This window comes from Schistocerca cancellata, chromosome 2 (assembly GCF_023864275.1).
Source record: "Schistocerca cancellata isolate TAMUIC-IGC-003103 chromosome 2, iqSchCanc2.1, whole genome shotgun sequence".
Taxonomy (NCBI): Eukaryota; Metazoa; Arthropoda; class Insecta; order Orthoptera; family Acrididae; genus Schistocerca; species Schistocerca cancellata.
In genome coordinates this window covers 134414406-134430245 of record NC_064627.1, presented here as the reverse complement: position 1 = coordinate 134430245, position 15840 = coordinate 134414406, and the positions used below count along the sequence as shown (strand labels likewise).

General features: G+C 43.7%; 1 pseudogene; it reads left to right on the top strand.

The window, feature by feature from the left end:
- The first annotated feature begins 12676 nt into the window (after positions 1–12676).
- On the top strand, positions 12677–12794 carry LOC126163394 (5S ribosomal RNA; annotated as a pseudogene).
- The last annotated feature ends 3046 nt before the right edge of the window (positions 12795–15840 follow it).

The window sequence follows — 15840 nt, the reverse complement described above, 5'->3', positions numbered from 1 at the left end:
TTCTTCGTTTTTAGGCCTGCATTCATTACCGCTCGTTGTTTCTCGGGTTTGGTTTTATGGTATTGTTAGTTGTACGTCCGATGGCCAATCCACTGTTAGTGGAGATTCATGCAAAACTGTGTAAATAGCATGGTTAATTATTTCTTCAGTCGTTTCTTTCGAAGGTGAGTTTAAGGAAGTTTCTCCACTTTAATTTTGAGCCCACCATACAATAACGTAAATAAAATTACAATAACATATATTGGAAAACATTGTAATATTTATTATGAAATAATGAAATTAGGCCTATGTAGTGTGACAGAAATCTACATCAGAACAGTAGTCGACGTAATGTAACATATAGTTGGCCTTTAGCTAGCAGTGTACGTGTGTCGATATTTTACATTTGTTGTTAGTAATATGAAATGACACCCAAGAAAACACATAAAATGGTACAAGATTCCAAAAGATATTGGACGGTATTTGGCTCACCGTAGAAGGAATCGTAATGAGGAACAGTCTTACAGAACATACCACATCAGCTATCTAATTCTGAAATCAAGAACCTTAAACACAATAAAACAGAAACTCGGCAAGCCCCAGCCTCGGTGAGTTTCAAACGGGCCATATCACGCTCACGAAGAAAGCGGAAAGGGAGATGAAGAACATTAAAACTCCAAGAAGGGCAAATGTCAGTAGGGCCACTGTGTTTCTAAGATCAAGTTTAAGCTTTGTCTTTGGAGCACTAAGTACAGGGGAGAAAAAAATCGGGTTCGACACAGAAAAACCCCGATGTAGGTAATTCTCCCAAAAGGTGGACTCCCAAGAGACAAAACTGAGACCAACTGCAAGAAGCACTTGAAAAGGCAACTAAAAAAACAGCCCCAGTAACAAAACCGAAGGAACATCTAAGTTACATCTGCAATAAGATGTCATTATGAGGCTAGACTAGCATGCGCAGTAGAAATTGAGCTAACAGAAAGACCAAGGTGAAAGTTTTCGACTTAGAGACAACAAAATAATGACGACTCCCCGAAACACTCTGATGCTAACTCCGTAATGAAATCGGGTAGGAATGGACTCTAGACTCTCGTCTCTACTTTTCAACCGAGTCATCCCAGAGAGGCAAAAAAGAATAGCAACAGTGTTGCAAATGAAGTCAGCCATGATTATAGAAATATGACTGTGATATTTGATGACTTCACAGACGCAGTTGCGGAACAAATGAATGAAGAGTCAAGCAGCTACGGAGGGGTTCCAAATCTCTCTCGAGAAAATGCAATTTACAACAAAAATTTATGAGCATAGAGAGGAGGTGGAAGAATGGGAAATCAAACAGATAGAGAAATTAAAATACATAGGACGGATTAAATTCCAACACATTATAACGGATCCGCTGTTATTTCCTAGTGAGAAATCTCAATTACCTATGTGACCATGGTATATTGCGAGCTTGTTGTAACTAGAACTATCAGCTGCGTTCTGCATAATACTTTCGCATCACTATTAGTACAACACGTCCATCGAGACTGTCTTCTGCTGTTCGTATCTTCTCTCTTCCTGGCAAATGTTGTGCTCTTCTTTTCCTACACGTGCCAACAAAAATCATTAGATGGAGATTTTTACCGGATCATATTCCTTGATTGCCGAACCTACAGTGGTAGAATATGCCTTTCCAAAAGCCCAAATACTGTTGTTGCTAATCTGTTAAATTTTTTATAATCTGTTAGCCTTCTCTGTGAACATGTTTGTAATGTGTTTCTTCCACTTGCGGCTTTAATAACATTTTTTGATCTTACACGAAAGTGGCTGCTGATTTCATTATTCCAGAACATTCGCCGTTAACTTTATGTTGTTATTTAATTTTTGATCGCCCGCTAGATCAAAATTTTGTGTAACGTATATATTTTTATTGATCAGTCTGAGTCTGGACATAGTTTACAGATTCAGACAGCACCTTACGCATTTGGGTTTTATATATCTCAAGTTTCTCAATTGCAGCTCTAATTTCAAAATCAATCCTACCACCTAATTCTCTATATGGTTCTTCACGTTTTCATTTACTTGTTATTACTGTCTGTCACGGCATTCTCTCCAGTATCTATTCTTCCCTGCAATGAATCCATTTCGGTATTGATCCTTTCTGCGCTGCCTTTTGCATTTCCTCCATCTTATTGTTCACTGAATCGATTTTTTCTCAGTCGGCGAATATTCAGTCAGGTCATCTCACTACTGAAGAAGCTCTTCTAACTCACCACTCAAGGTCTCTCCAATTCAGCATCGAAATCATTATTTTTAGTGACCTGTATAGTTGGCGGCTGTAGTGTATTAATTACCATACACGTAATTCATAATTTGGGTTCATTCCTGGTTCCGTTTTCATTTAATTATCACCCATGGAATGTGTCACACATTTTCTACCTTTCCATTGACTCAATCCACATTATCAACTACTGGCCATTAAAGAAGAAATGCAGATGATAAACGGGTATTCATTGGACAGATATATTATACTAGAACTGACATGTGATTACATTTTCAGGCAATTTGGGTGCATAGATTCTGAGAAATCAGTACCCAAAACAACCACCTCTGGCCGTAATCACGGCCTTGATACGCCTGGGCATTGAGTCAAACAGAGCTTGGATGGCGTGTATAGGTACAGCTGCCCATGCAGCTTCAACACGATAGCATAGTACATCAAGAGTAGTGACTGGCGTATTGTGACGAGCCAGTTGCTCGGCCACCATTGACCAGATGTTTTCAGTTGGTGAGAGATCTGGAGAATGTGCTGGCCAGGGCAGCAGCCGAAAATTTTCTGTACCCAGAAAGGCCCGTACAGGACTTGTAACATGCGGTAGTGCATTATCCTGCTGAAATGTAGGGTTTCGCAGGAATCGAATGACGGTTAGAGCCACGGGTCGTAACACGTCTGAAATGTAACGTCCACTGTTCAAAGTGCCGTCAACGGGAACAAGAGGTGACCGAGACGCGTAACCGATCACGTCAGGTGATACGCCAGTATGGCGATGACGAATACACGCTTCCAATGTGCGTTCACCGCGATGTCACCAAACACGGATGCGACCATCATGATGCTGTAAACAGTACCTGAATTCATCCGAAAAAATGATGTTTTGCCATTCGTGCACCCAGGTTAGTCGTTGAGTACACGATCGCAGGTACTCCTCTCTGTGATGCAGTGTCAAGGGTAACTGCAGCCATGGTCTCCGAGCTGATGGTCCATGCTGCCGCAAACGTCGTCGACTGTTCGTTCAGATGGTTGTTGACTTGCAAACGTCCCCATCACGTCGAGACGTGGCTGCACGATCCGTTACAGCCATGCGGATAAGATGCCTGTCATCTCGACTGCTAGTGATACGAGGCCGTTGTGATGCAGCACGGCGTTCCGTATTACCCTCCTGAACCCACCGATTCCATATTCTGCTAACAGTCATTGGATCTCGACCAACGCGAGCTGCAATGTCGCGATACGATAAACTGCAATCGCAATAGGCTACAATCCGACCTTTATCAAAGTCGGAAACGTGATGGTACGCATTTCTCCTCCTTACACGAGGCATCACAACAACGTTTCACCAGGCAACGCCGGTCAACTGCTGTTTGTGTATGAGAAATCGCTTGGAAACTTTCCCCATGTCAGGTATCTCCATAGGCGCCAACCTTGTGTGAATGCTCTGAGAAGCTAATCATTTGTATATCACAGCATCTTCTTCCTGTCGGTTAAATTTATCGTCTGTAGCACGTCATCTTCGTGTTGTAGAAATTTTAATGGGCAGTAGTGTACATAGAAAATGGTTTGAGACTTTTCAGGATTTCCAGACGAACCTGTTGCAAATACACTTGTCGTGTTCGTCGTCGGATCATATTGCCCAAATTCCACAATATTTCGTCGGTACAACTGTTCTGCATCTTAGATGGTGGTTGACGCTGCTGTCACTGCTACAAGCCGTGTCTGATTTAGACGACACCGCTCGATTGTCATCAGTCGCGCCTTGTGGCAGTGAACAACGGCATCTATAGGTAATTGGGAGGGGGATCACTGCTGTCAGCTGCAACGGGAGATGAAACGGAATCAGCGGCGGCGAGCGAAAATGTGTACCCGATGGATTCGAAGCCGGGATCTCCTGCACGGGCTGTCATGGTACGCCTCACGGGCGATCCACAGTCCTACCGAGCGCCACAATCCGGGTTCGAATGCCGGTCCGGTACGCATTTTCGCTCGTCGCCGCCGATTCCCCTTAATGTCCCGCTGTAGCTGACAGCAGTAATCCCCGTTCCATTTGCACGTATCGTTTAACAGCTGTGGGATCTGCGTGGCGGCTGTTCTTTCGAAGGAAGGAAGGAAGGAAGGAAGGAAGGAAGGTAGTTTATTTGTAAAATTTATATTTCTGATCTTTGTTTCTTTTTGTTTCCATTCTCATTAACTGAGGATAAGTTTCTCACTTTGCGTTATTTCTGGCCTGACCCCGTGTTCACGCTAATAATACAATTCCGTTTGTAAGAGCCAGCATAACGTAAGGAGAAATGGACCTTCGACGTGGGACCTGAAGCGGAACTGCGAGCTTTGATAAGACGTGGTCCGGTCAGCAACAGCCCCAGATGCGCAGTCAGCTGTTGCGTGATAAGGCGAGGCCACGGGCCATGTCAGCGTGAGACACACGCGTGGCAGCCTCCCATGGCAGCGCTCCAGAGAATACAGAGCCCTGCCTGTTAACTTCCATTTGTTCTTCTCAAGGACGGCAGCTGCCGGCCCGTCAGACGGGCATCTGCTACCAGAAGGAAGCCAGGTACTTCACCAAAAACGGAACACTATTTGTCACCTGGAGCGAGAGCCCAGTTTATCAATCTTCGCGAAGTGCAATATGCAGGGAATGTCATGTGCTAATTCTTCACAAGTCAAGAGGCTGGTGTTTACCGGGCAACTACACATGGATATATGGATATGGTGTCTGCTCTTTCGGACATGTCCGAAAGAACAGACGCCATATCCATACATCATTCTGGCAATACCGGCCATGAACTTCTTCTTCCGTGCGGATGCACACATATTCTACGAACTCTTACGGGACTTGATAAGAATGTCTACCACGAATAATGAGCGTGTTGGGGCGGGACACTACGAATGTAGTGTGTGGACATACAAGGTGAGAATGTGGGTCTCGCTGGAGGCGTGTGGAAGATAGTCCCTGCAGTGACGCTATCCTCTGTGTCCTCGGTGGCTCAAATGGATAGAGCATGTGCCATGTAAGCAGGAGAGCCCGGGTTCGAGTCCCGGTCGGGGCACACATTTCCACCTGTCCCCGTTGGTATATATCAACGCCCGTCAGTAGCTGAAGGTATTAATATAATTCTAATTTCGTTCTAGAAGGCTGTTGGTCATCAATGGTGTCTGTTCTTTCGGACATGTCCGAAAGAACAGACGCCATACCCATATATCATTCTGGCAACACCGGCCATGACCTTCTTCTTCTGTGTGGATGCACACATATTCTCCGAACTCTTACAGGACTTGGTAAGAAGTAATGAGTGTGTAGGGGCGGGACACTACGAATGTAGCGTATAGACATACAAGGTGAGAATTTGGGTCTCGCGGGAGGCGTACGCGAGATAATCCCTGCAGTCACACATGGGTACAGCAATTACATATGGGCTACTCATAGTAATATATCGATGATGTTCGAAATTCTCAAAAAAATAGGGGCAATCTTTAGGGAAAGACGGGTAATACACAATATGTACAAGAGCCAAGACGGAACAATAAGGACGGAAAACCAAGAACAAAGCGCTCGCATTAAAAAGACTAACACAGGAATGCAGTCTTTCGCATCTTCTGTTCAGACTATACGCCGAAGAAAGAATAACGGAAATAAAAGAAAGGCTCAAGAGCGGCAATAAAATTCAGAATGAAAGGATATCAATGATAAGATTAGTTGATAACACTGCTATCCTCAGCGAAATTGAAGAAGAATTACAGTATTTGCTGAAAGGAATGAACAGTCTAAATAAGCTGCCACCTGAACACTCCTTTTATATACGATGACTGTTGCTTGCTGAATATTCGGTCGCTGTTAAATATTATTAATCAAGTCGAGCTAGTCTCAATCCGTGTGCCTCCTTTCTCCAACTTGGGTCAGACTTTACCTTCTTACACGCTGCAGATAAGACAGCAGAAAATTAGCTTCTCGTTCTGTTTCACTCCACCACATAAATTAGAAATGAAATGCAATTTACTTTCTTATATTATCTTCGAAATTACAACTCAATGCATAATAAATGAGGACAGTTACCAACTCGTATACTGTTTCTCTGCACCATGGACATAACAGAACCCGTATTCAACTTGGTAATTAACAACTACTATACATTTATTATCTTTTACACTTCGCGTTCTTAGATTTCATGCAGATTCCGCGCAGACCGGTCCATAGAACTCCTATCCCCAACTCAGCAGATGGCCTCGCCTGACTGCTATCCACTTCCGTACAGTCACTAGATAGTTAGTTATGGTATCAGCATCTACGACTTAAAAAACCTCCAAACAGTGGGGTGCTCACCACTTATCGATTACTCTCAGTCAAGAACACATTTTCTCTGAGATACGCATTTGAGGACGTGATACTTCTCTTTCAAGGAATGAGAGGTATCACTACAAGAATATGGATGAGAAAAAAAAATCGAAGAAACCCAAAAGTAATGAGAAGTAGCAGAAATGAGAACAGAGAGAAACGTAACATCGGGATTGGTGATCACGAAGTAGATGAAATTACGGAATTCTGCTACCTAGGCAGCAAAATAACAAACGAAGGACGAAGGAAGAAGGACATCAAAAGTAGAATAGCAGGGCTCAAAAGGACATCCCTGGCCAAGAGAAGTCTACTAGTAGGGCTTAATTTGAGGAAGAAATCTGTGAGAGTGTAGGTTTGGAGGCCAGCGTTCCATAATAGAGTGATATGAACTGTGGTAAAACGGGAAATAAGAGAATAGAAGCATCTCAGAAGTGGTGTTGCAGAAGGATGTCGAAAATTAGGTGGGCTGATAAGGTAAGGAATGAGGTGGTTATCCGCAGAATTGGTTAGGAAAGAAATATAAAATCAAGTTCAATTTTTTGTTACTTTATTTTCGTTCTAAATTATTCTAGTATTTCTTTCTTATATTCCAATTTATGATCGCGAAAAAAGCGGCTTGAGACTATTGATTTCGGTCAGAGGTAGCCTGAAGCCAGTTTTTGTGATAATACTACATTAAAAGAAACAAATTCGACGCTTTCTGGATCATTGTTTTTATTCACGACTACGTCGCAGTTTCTCAACCGTGACTGTCTCTCTGAACTATGGACACAACAGATCCCACATTCAACTTGATAATTAACTACGATACATTTATTATCTTTGATATTTCGAGTTCTTAAATTTCATGGAGTTGCCCGCTCCATGGAACTCCTATCCCCAACTCAGCAGATAGGCTGAGCCTGTCCACCACTTGGCTATATGACGGCTTCAACTTCGCTGGCTAAACTTTCAACAAGGTGCCTGAGTGAAACTTCCTGGCAGATTAAAGCTGTGTGCCGGACCGAGACTCGAACTCGGGACCTTTGCCTTTCGCGTGCAAGTGCTCTATCACTTGCCCGCGAAAGGCAAAGGTCCCGAGTTCGAGTCTCGGTCCGGCACACAGTTTTAATCTGCCAGGAAGTTTCAAATCAGCGTACACTCCACTGCAGTGAAAATCTCGTTCTGAAGGTGCCTGAGTGTCTGTGGAGGAATGGCAGCCTGTTCTTCCTCAAGAGCTGAAACGACAAGGTCATGAAGTCGGACGCTGGGGTCTGGACCGAGGTCGATGAAGTAACACATCTATTTACGCCTGCGTCTGTGCCTACATACAGACTCCGCAAGCCACCACATGGGGGTATGACACTGGGTTAAGGAGGGGACTCTGGGCAGGCCACTCCAAGATGTTATTCCCCACAAACCACCGCCAGCACGCAGTACACAAAGCTGTAACATGTGTTCTTATCCTTCTGCTTTTATTGTTTTTTTAAGCACAATACGCTCTAACAACAAAACACATCGCCACAGCTTGACATCACATCGTCCATACTTCACTTCCTCCGCACTACACACTATGGCACGTAATGTTCTCCAGGCATTTGCCAAACCCAAACATGTCCATCGGACTGCGGCAGGGTACAGCGCGAGTCACCACTGCAATTAAATCGTCATCCACTTTTCAGTGGCGCCACTCTTTGCAGCACCTCAAGAACTTCAGAGATGTGCGTCTTGTAAGGAGCTGCTCGACCGTTGTGCGCCAATTGTATTGACTCTCAATGCGGAGTCATTGTGTTGGCTAGACTGCTGGTACGACTCTGGAACTTACGACTGATCCCTTCCGCTGATTTGATGCGATTTTTTACAACCGCTCTCCGCAATGCTCGACGATCCGTTCCGTGAGTAAACGAGGTCTGTATCATTCTGGTTTAGCTGCGGTTGTTGCTTCGAGTTTCAGTACACAATCACACCACCAACTCAGTTTCACAAGTGTCCAAACGTCCGTGATGGATTTGCTACTCAGGTGACATTTAATGATGAGCCCATGTTCGAAGTCACTAATCTATCCTGACCTAGCCATTCCGTTATTACACTACTGGCCATTACAATTGCTACACCACGAAGATGACGTGCTACAGACGCGAAATTTAACCGACAGTAGGATGATGCTGTGACATGCAAATGATTAGCTTTTCAGAACATTCACATAAGGTTGGCGCCGGTGGCGACACCTACAACGTGCTGACATTAGAGAAGTTTCAAACCGATTTCTCATACACAAACAGCAGTTCACCGGCGTTGCCTGGTGAAACGTTGTTGTGATGCCTCGTATAAGGATGAGAAATGCGTACCATTATGTTTCCGACTTTCATAAAGATCGGATTGTAGCCTATCGCGATTGCGGTTTATCGTATCGCGACACTGCTGCTCGCGTTGGTCGAGATCCAATGACTGTTAGCAGAATATGGAATCTGTGGGTTCAAGAGGGTAATACGGAACGCAGTGCTGGATACCAACGGCCTCGTATCACTAGCAGTCGAGATGACAGGCATCTTATTCGCATGGTTGTAACAGATCGTGCAGCCACGTCTCGATCCTTGAGTCAACAGATGGGGACGTTTGCAAGACAACACCGCCTGCGATGGTGTACTCAACGACGAACCTGGGTGCACGAATGGCAAAACGTCATTTTTTTGGATGAATCCAGGTTCTGTTTACAGCATCATGATGGTCTCATCCGTGTTTGGCGACATCGCGGTGAACGCACATTGGAAGCGTGTATTCGTCATCGCCATACTGGCATATCACCCGGCGTGATGGTATGGACTGCCATTGCTTACACGTCTGGGTCACCTCTTGTTCGCAGTGACGGCAGTTTGAACAGTGGACGCTACATATCAGATGTGTTACGACCCGTGGCTCTATCCTTCATTCGATCCCTGCGAATCCCTACATTTCAGCAGGATAATGCACGACCGCATGTTGCAAGTCCTGTACGGGCCTTTCTGAATACGGAAAATGTTCGACTGCTGGCCTGGCCAGCACATTCTCCAGATCTCTCACCAACTGAAAACGTCTGGTCAATGGTGGCCGAGCAACTGGCTCATCACAATACGCCAGTCACTACTCTTGATGAACTGTGGTATCGTGTTGAAGCTGCATGGGTAGCTGTACCTGTACACGCCATCCATGCTCTGTTTGACTCAATGCCCAGGCGTATCAAAGCTGTTATTACGACCAGAGGCGGTTGTTCTGGGTACTGATTTCTCAGGTTCTATGCACCCAAATTGCGTGAAAATGTAATCACATGTTAGTTCTAGTATAATATCTTTGGCCAATGAATACCCGTTTATCATCTGTATTTGTTCTTGGTGTAGCAATTTTAATAGCCAGTAGTGTATTACGTCTCCACTGATAACACAATACTCTTATGCTGGCTGGTCTACGAGGATCTCTCGTGGCAGTTAGTGGGCAGTTCCGATTTACATAGGAGCGTCTGGATAGTTTTGATCATATGGTGTATGGCTCTCCTTGGCCACACGGATAGGACCCTAAGAGGTAATTTATTTCAGGCCGCGAGTGGATAGAAATGGACATTTAGAGTTTTGTTTTCAGCACAGCCGACCATACACTAGATGTTTCATGGAACTCCGTAAAAAGAAATCCTTGTATGTCAGGCCGGAGATCTACAGGATGGCAGTTTGTAAGTGGACTGTTTGGGTTTTTATGTTGGTAACGCCACGTAGCGCTCTGTATGAATATCACTGACAGTGCTGTGCGCAGCCTGTGGCTGGTTAGCGTTGTTGGAATATTTGCCATTGTAGTTAGTGTTGGGCAGTTGGATGTGAACAGCGCGTAGCGCTGCACAGTTGGAGGTGAGCCGCCAGCAGTGGTGGATGTGGGGAGAGAGATGGTGGAGTTTTGAGAGCGGATGATCTGGACGTGTGTACATCAGAGACAGTAAATTTGTAAGACTGGATGTCATGAACACTATTAAGGTAAATACATTGTTTGTTCTTTATCAAAATCTTTCATTTGCTAACTATGCCTTTCAGTAGTAAGTGACTTCAGTAGCTAGAATCTTTTATGTAGTTGACAGTATTGGCGCTCGCTGTATTGCAGTAGTTCGAGTAATGACGATTTTTGTGAGGTAAGTGATTCATGAAAGGTATAGGTTGTTGTTAGTCAGGGTCATTCTTTTATAGGGATTATTGGAAGTCAGATTGCGTTGCGCTAAAAATTTTGTGTGTCAGTTTAGTGATGATTAGAATAAGTAATGAGAGAAACGTCTGAGTACGTTCAGTTTTGGTCAGCTGTTTGAAAACCAAATAACGTAAGGGGTTTACCAGCACAATGATTCATACATTTTTCTAAGGGGACGTTTCATATCGACATGCACAAACTTTATTCAACATGTTAACGTCACTACAGGTATTTAGATTTAGGTTATGACATGATTGGTATGCCTGCCATCATTAGCGATGATGTGGCGCAGACGAATAGCGACCTTCTTATTGGCAGTTTTGGGCTCAGCAATGGTTCCGGGGTTATTGCTCTACACTTTGTCTTTAATGTAGCCCAACAAAAAGGAGTCACATGTATTCAAATACGGAGAGTATGGCGGCCAGTCGATAACCATGCCAGTGGCCCTTGGGTGGGGTTCCCAAAGTGCTCCTTCAGGACGTCAAACACCCTCCTGCTTCGATGGGGTCGAGCTCCGCCTTGCATGAGCCGCACATTTTCGAAATGAGGGTCATTTTGGATAATGGGGATAAAATCATCTTCCAAAACCCTCACGTACCGTTCGATAGACACTGTGCCATCAAGGAATACCGCCCCGATTATTCCGTGACTGGACATTGCACGTCACACGGTCACCTGTTGAGGGTAAAGAGACTTCTCGATAGCGAAATGTGGACTCATCCAAATGCACCTGTTTTGCTTATTGACGAACCCATCCAAATGAATATCGCCGCCGGCCGATGTGGCCGAGCAGTTCTAGGCGCTTCAGTTCGGAACCGCACTGCTGCTACGGTCGTAGGTTAGAATCCTGCCTCGGGCATGGATGTGTGTGATGTCCTTAGGTTAGTTTGGTTTAAGTAATTCGAAGTGTAGGGGACTGATGACCTCAGATGTTAAGTCCCATAGTGCTCAGAGCCATTTGAACCATTTTTTGAAAGTCGCCGACAACAACAAGGCGCGTGCACATGCGCACACTAATTCCTATCATGCCCCGCGGCTAACCACGTAGTTTCAACGTCCTAACGCAAACCGTTCAGAAGTTATAACGATTTTATTTCATGTCGGTGGCCAACACCAGAACACTGGATCGTCTGTCCAGTACGTCTCATCCAATTATTTGGAAGATTCTGATTTAAAAATATGTGATGCTTCTTACACCAGTATGGTGAGAGGTCATATTAAAATAGAATTGCACACATCCTTCTGCTACTATACTGAACGTAATAATGGTAATATTGGTTCTAACAAAATTTTAAAAAGCGTATTGTCAAAAGAAGTACCATTTTACGTATTTTAAGTAAAATACACAGGAAAACGATGATTTGATTCAACATCCATCTACTAGCGTAAGTACATAAGTGAGTTGTCTTAGTAAGATATCGAAACTTTTTGACATTATCAAACGAGTGCGAAAGGGAGACCGCCCTACCGCGTTTTGTTCAGTGCTGACTGCTAAAGGTCAACAAACGCTTGGAGGAAGTGGTGAAAGCAATAATCGTTGGAAGATTTCGTGAGACAAAAATTTATACTCCACTGTCTGGCTTGGAGGAAGTGGTGAAAGCAATAATCGTTGAAAGATTTCGTGAGACAAAAATTTATACTCCACTGTCTGGCTTCGCTACCTTCTGCAACAGGAAGCAATGAGGGGTCCACTCCCTTACAAAACAAATTGCAGTCGAAACTAAGCTCCAAATTTAATACACAAAAACATTAAATATTGATATATCTTGAAGATAGCTCGAATTTCAGTCGCTGGTATCTCACTTCGGCAAAACAGGATCCAAATTCAAACACCTAAGGGAAATCATACAATCTCCAAGAGTCAACCGGGAAGCCAGTACAGAGAAAATACGTAATTTTGAAAATTACCTACACTGTAAACAAAAATGTCCAACGGCCTTACGGCAGTGGTAACACCGGTACCCGTCAGATCACCGAAGTTAAGCGCAGTCGGTCTGGGCTAGCACTTGGATGGGTGACCATCCGGTGAGCCAAGCGCTGTTGGCAAGCGGGGTGTACTCAGCCCTTGTGAGGCAAACTGAGGAGCTACTTGATTGAGAAGTAGCGGCTCCGGTCTCGGAAACTGAAATACGGCCACGAGAGCGGTCTGCTGACGACATACCCCTCCATATCCGCATTCAATGACTCCCGTGGGCTGAGGATGACACGGCGGCCGGTCGGTACTGTTGGGTCTTCCAAAGCCTGTTCGGACGGAGTTAAGTTTAGCTTATAAACAAAAATGTAAATACGCTTTGAACGTAAGATCAGAAATTACTGCATCGTAATTAAACCTCAACCATCACAAGGGAAGGTAGGCGAAAAAAAAAAAAAAAATCCCAGGAATTATATCAAATTCTGTAAAGGTCTCAGTGACAGACGGCTTAGTCAGAATTAAAAAAAAAATTCTCGTTTCCTTTCCAGTAAAAGTGAAGATAAACTGGGTAATTTAATTCGAGAGAAACGTTCTTCTGGAATTAGGCGTTATGAGACAGAAGAACACAAAAGAAACTTTTTTGAAGGAGAACAAATGATGCCCATCAGCCAACTTAAGTTTGTCCGTGCTTATCATACATGAATAACTATGTAAAAATCTGACAATAATGACAATGGTAAAACATTCTCTTTGACTGTCTTGTCTATATTCTTTCACGCTACTGCGGGTTATATGAAACAATGGGTAACACACTTGATTTGAAATTAAGACAACTCGTTTTAAAATCCGCAGCCTACTATTTCACAAGTAATATTTTCAGGCCGAAAGTCACAGGAATACATATATTTTTTTTAGAAGTACGCAGAAATATGAGCAGAATAGATCGATGTTTAGTGAACTTCAAGGACAATTTGAACAGTTGGTTTGGAAGCCTATTCATGACGGAAATATTTTTGATCTAATAGTGACAAATATACCTATCTTTTCTGGACTGAATCTGGCAACAGTTCTTGCAGCAATGGTTACAAAGCTCAGCTAAAGGAAACAGTAAGCTTTACGTGTCCAGTAAAAAAGATACACAGGCATTAACATCATATCTCACGGCTGTGTTGTGGCTCAGGTTTAGAAGCGTAGTTGAACAAGCGATGGACAGATATATGCCACATAGAACAGTTCACAATAGAACGGGCTATCCACGGTATACAGCGTCTGTAGAAAAAATTTCAAGTAATAGTGACTACTGCACAATAGGTGTAAAACAAAGAATAATGTTATAGATAGATACTAGATGAAACGTCTTTGGATGCCATTAGGGCAATGAGTGAAGTATTCAACGACTACCTTAGCTGAATCTTATAGAAACATTGCTCACATAAAGCAAAAAATTCTGATCATATGTAAGGAGTTTCAATAGCATTAAAGTTAGAGTCCAGACATTCATACATGACGCACGAACTTCACTTGAAGGTAGTAAAGCACAAGAACATGTGGAGTTCCTCAGGATTTTCCGGCGATATTTTGACGTGTCGAATGATCAAGTCTTCTGCCGGTTGTTCGCTTCATTATACTTGGTATCAAGAATTATTTGTCGGAGAGAGCAAGTCACGCCGTCGAAAAATTGTGCGAGAACGACCCGATTACTCGACATAACGACAAGAGAACCTGCTGAACTCAGGTTTTAAATGTACCTTTGCAGAGGAAAATCCAGGAATTTAATTCTTGTAACTTTAAAAAAAGCGAGTGATGCAAATATTAAGTGACAGTGGGGTTGAAGAGCAGCTGAAATCACTAAAACTAATCAAAGATGGAATCCGTGCCAGATTTTATACACAATTTGCAGCTGCTTTGGCTCCTCTCTGAACCACAAACACTGTCGACAAAAAGCTGTGTTCAGTGGTTGGGAGGAAGAAGCACAGGTCACAGGTGCCTAAAAGAATGGTAGCAAAAGAGAGCCACAACAGTATCGACAAATATCTTTGGCATCCAGCAAGCATTGCGTAAACCACGAAATGTATTCGTAAAAGGCGAATGCAGGTGTACAAGTTACTGGAAACAAAATTTGTGCAGACCCAGGACTCGAACCCGATTTTCCCAACTCACTGTAGCAGTTACCATTTTTCTGTTTTTATGTACACAGCGATGTGCAATTAGCATCCAAAACAGAAATGGAATTAAGAACACCCTCCCGGTGGAACAAATAAAATGGCATCCCTACGCCGCCATGTAGGTACATGCACTCAGTCCATCTGGTGTGTTCCGGGCACGTCTTCTCGCAGACTATTCTATTTCGCCGGTACACTGGTCCATGTCCGTCAAGTGCACATTCAAAATTGAAGTCATTTTCTCACAATCGGGACGGCACACTTGCGGAACGGATCCAAGAAGACACTACCCAAAAAATTGACATAGTATTGAGGTATCTCGAATTGTTCGTGATAAGGGTTGCATGTAGGTGAAGTTGTGTCATATATTTTCATTTTCAGATATCCGGTCGTACGAGCATTCGTGTCGATGAGGATATGGTGCACTAAAAGCAGGATGCCAGATTTCTATCATATTCCGGGCATGATCTTTTATCACTAGGCGACAATCTTTACCCGCTGCAGGACTCCTGGAACGGAGCAAGTATGCATGGACATAACTGCATACGACGAAGTTGGTCGTGATGTGTTGGAGGGAGGTACAAATAGGCGCTACTGTAACGGGTGGGTAGGGGCGTGGGGGTAGGGGCCAGTTCATGTATGAGGGTTCCCATTAATTCAATCTGGTGTTGGTTCCATAATTTAATCATTGTACTTACATAAATGGCTGCCGCTCTTGCACGGACGTTGATAAGACCAACTCCACCTTGCTGAAGAGAAAGAGTTAGTGTGTCTTAGCGCACTCTGATGATATGACCCGCGCTTACAAAGTAGCCAAACGCCACCAGCAGTCTTTGTGCCATTGCTTCGGCATTGCTAAAATTTGTTCCAAATGGGGCAGTCGCGAAGCTAGGTAGGCATAGATAAAGTAAACCATCATGTATAATGCCCTCAGAAGATTGATATGAATGTTCGTGTGGATTGCTTGAAAGACGTGTTTATAGTTAGGCTAATATATTGAAAAATTTGCCTGAGTTGC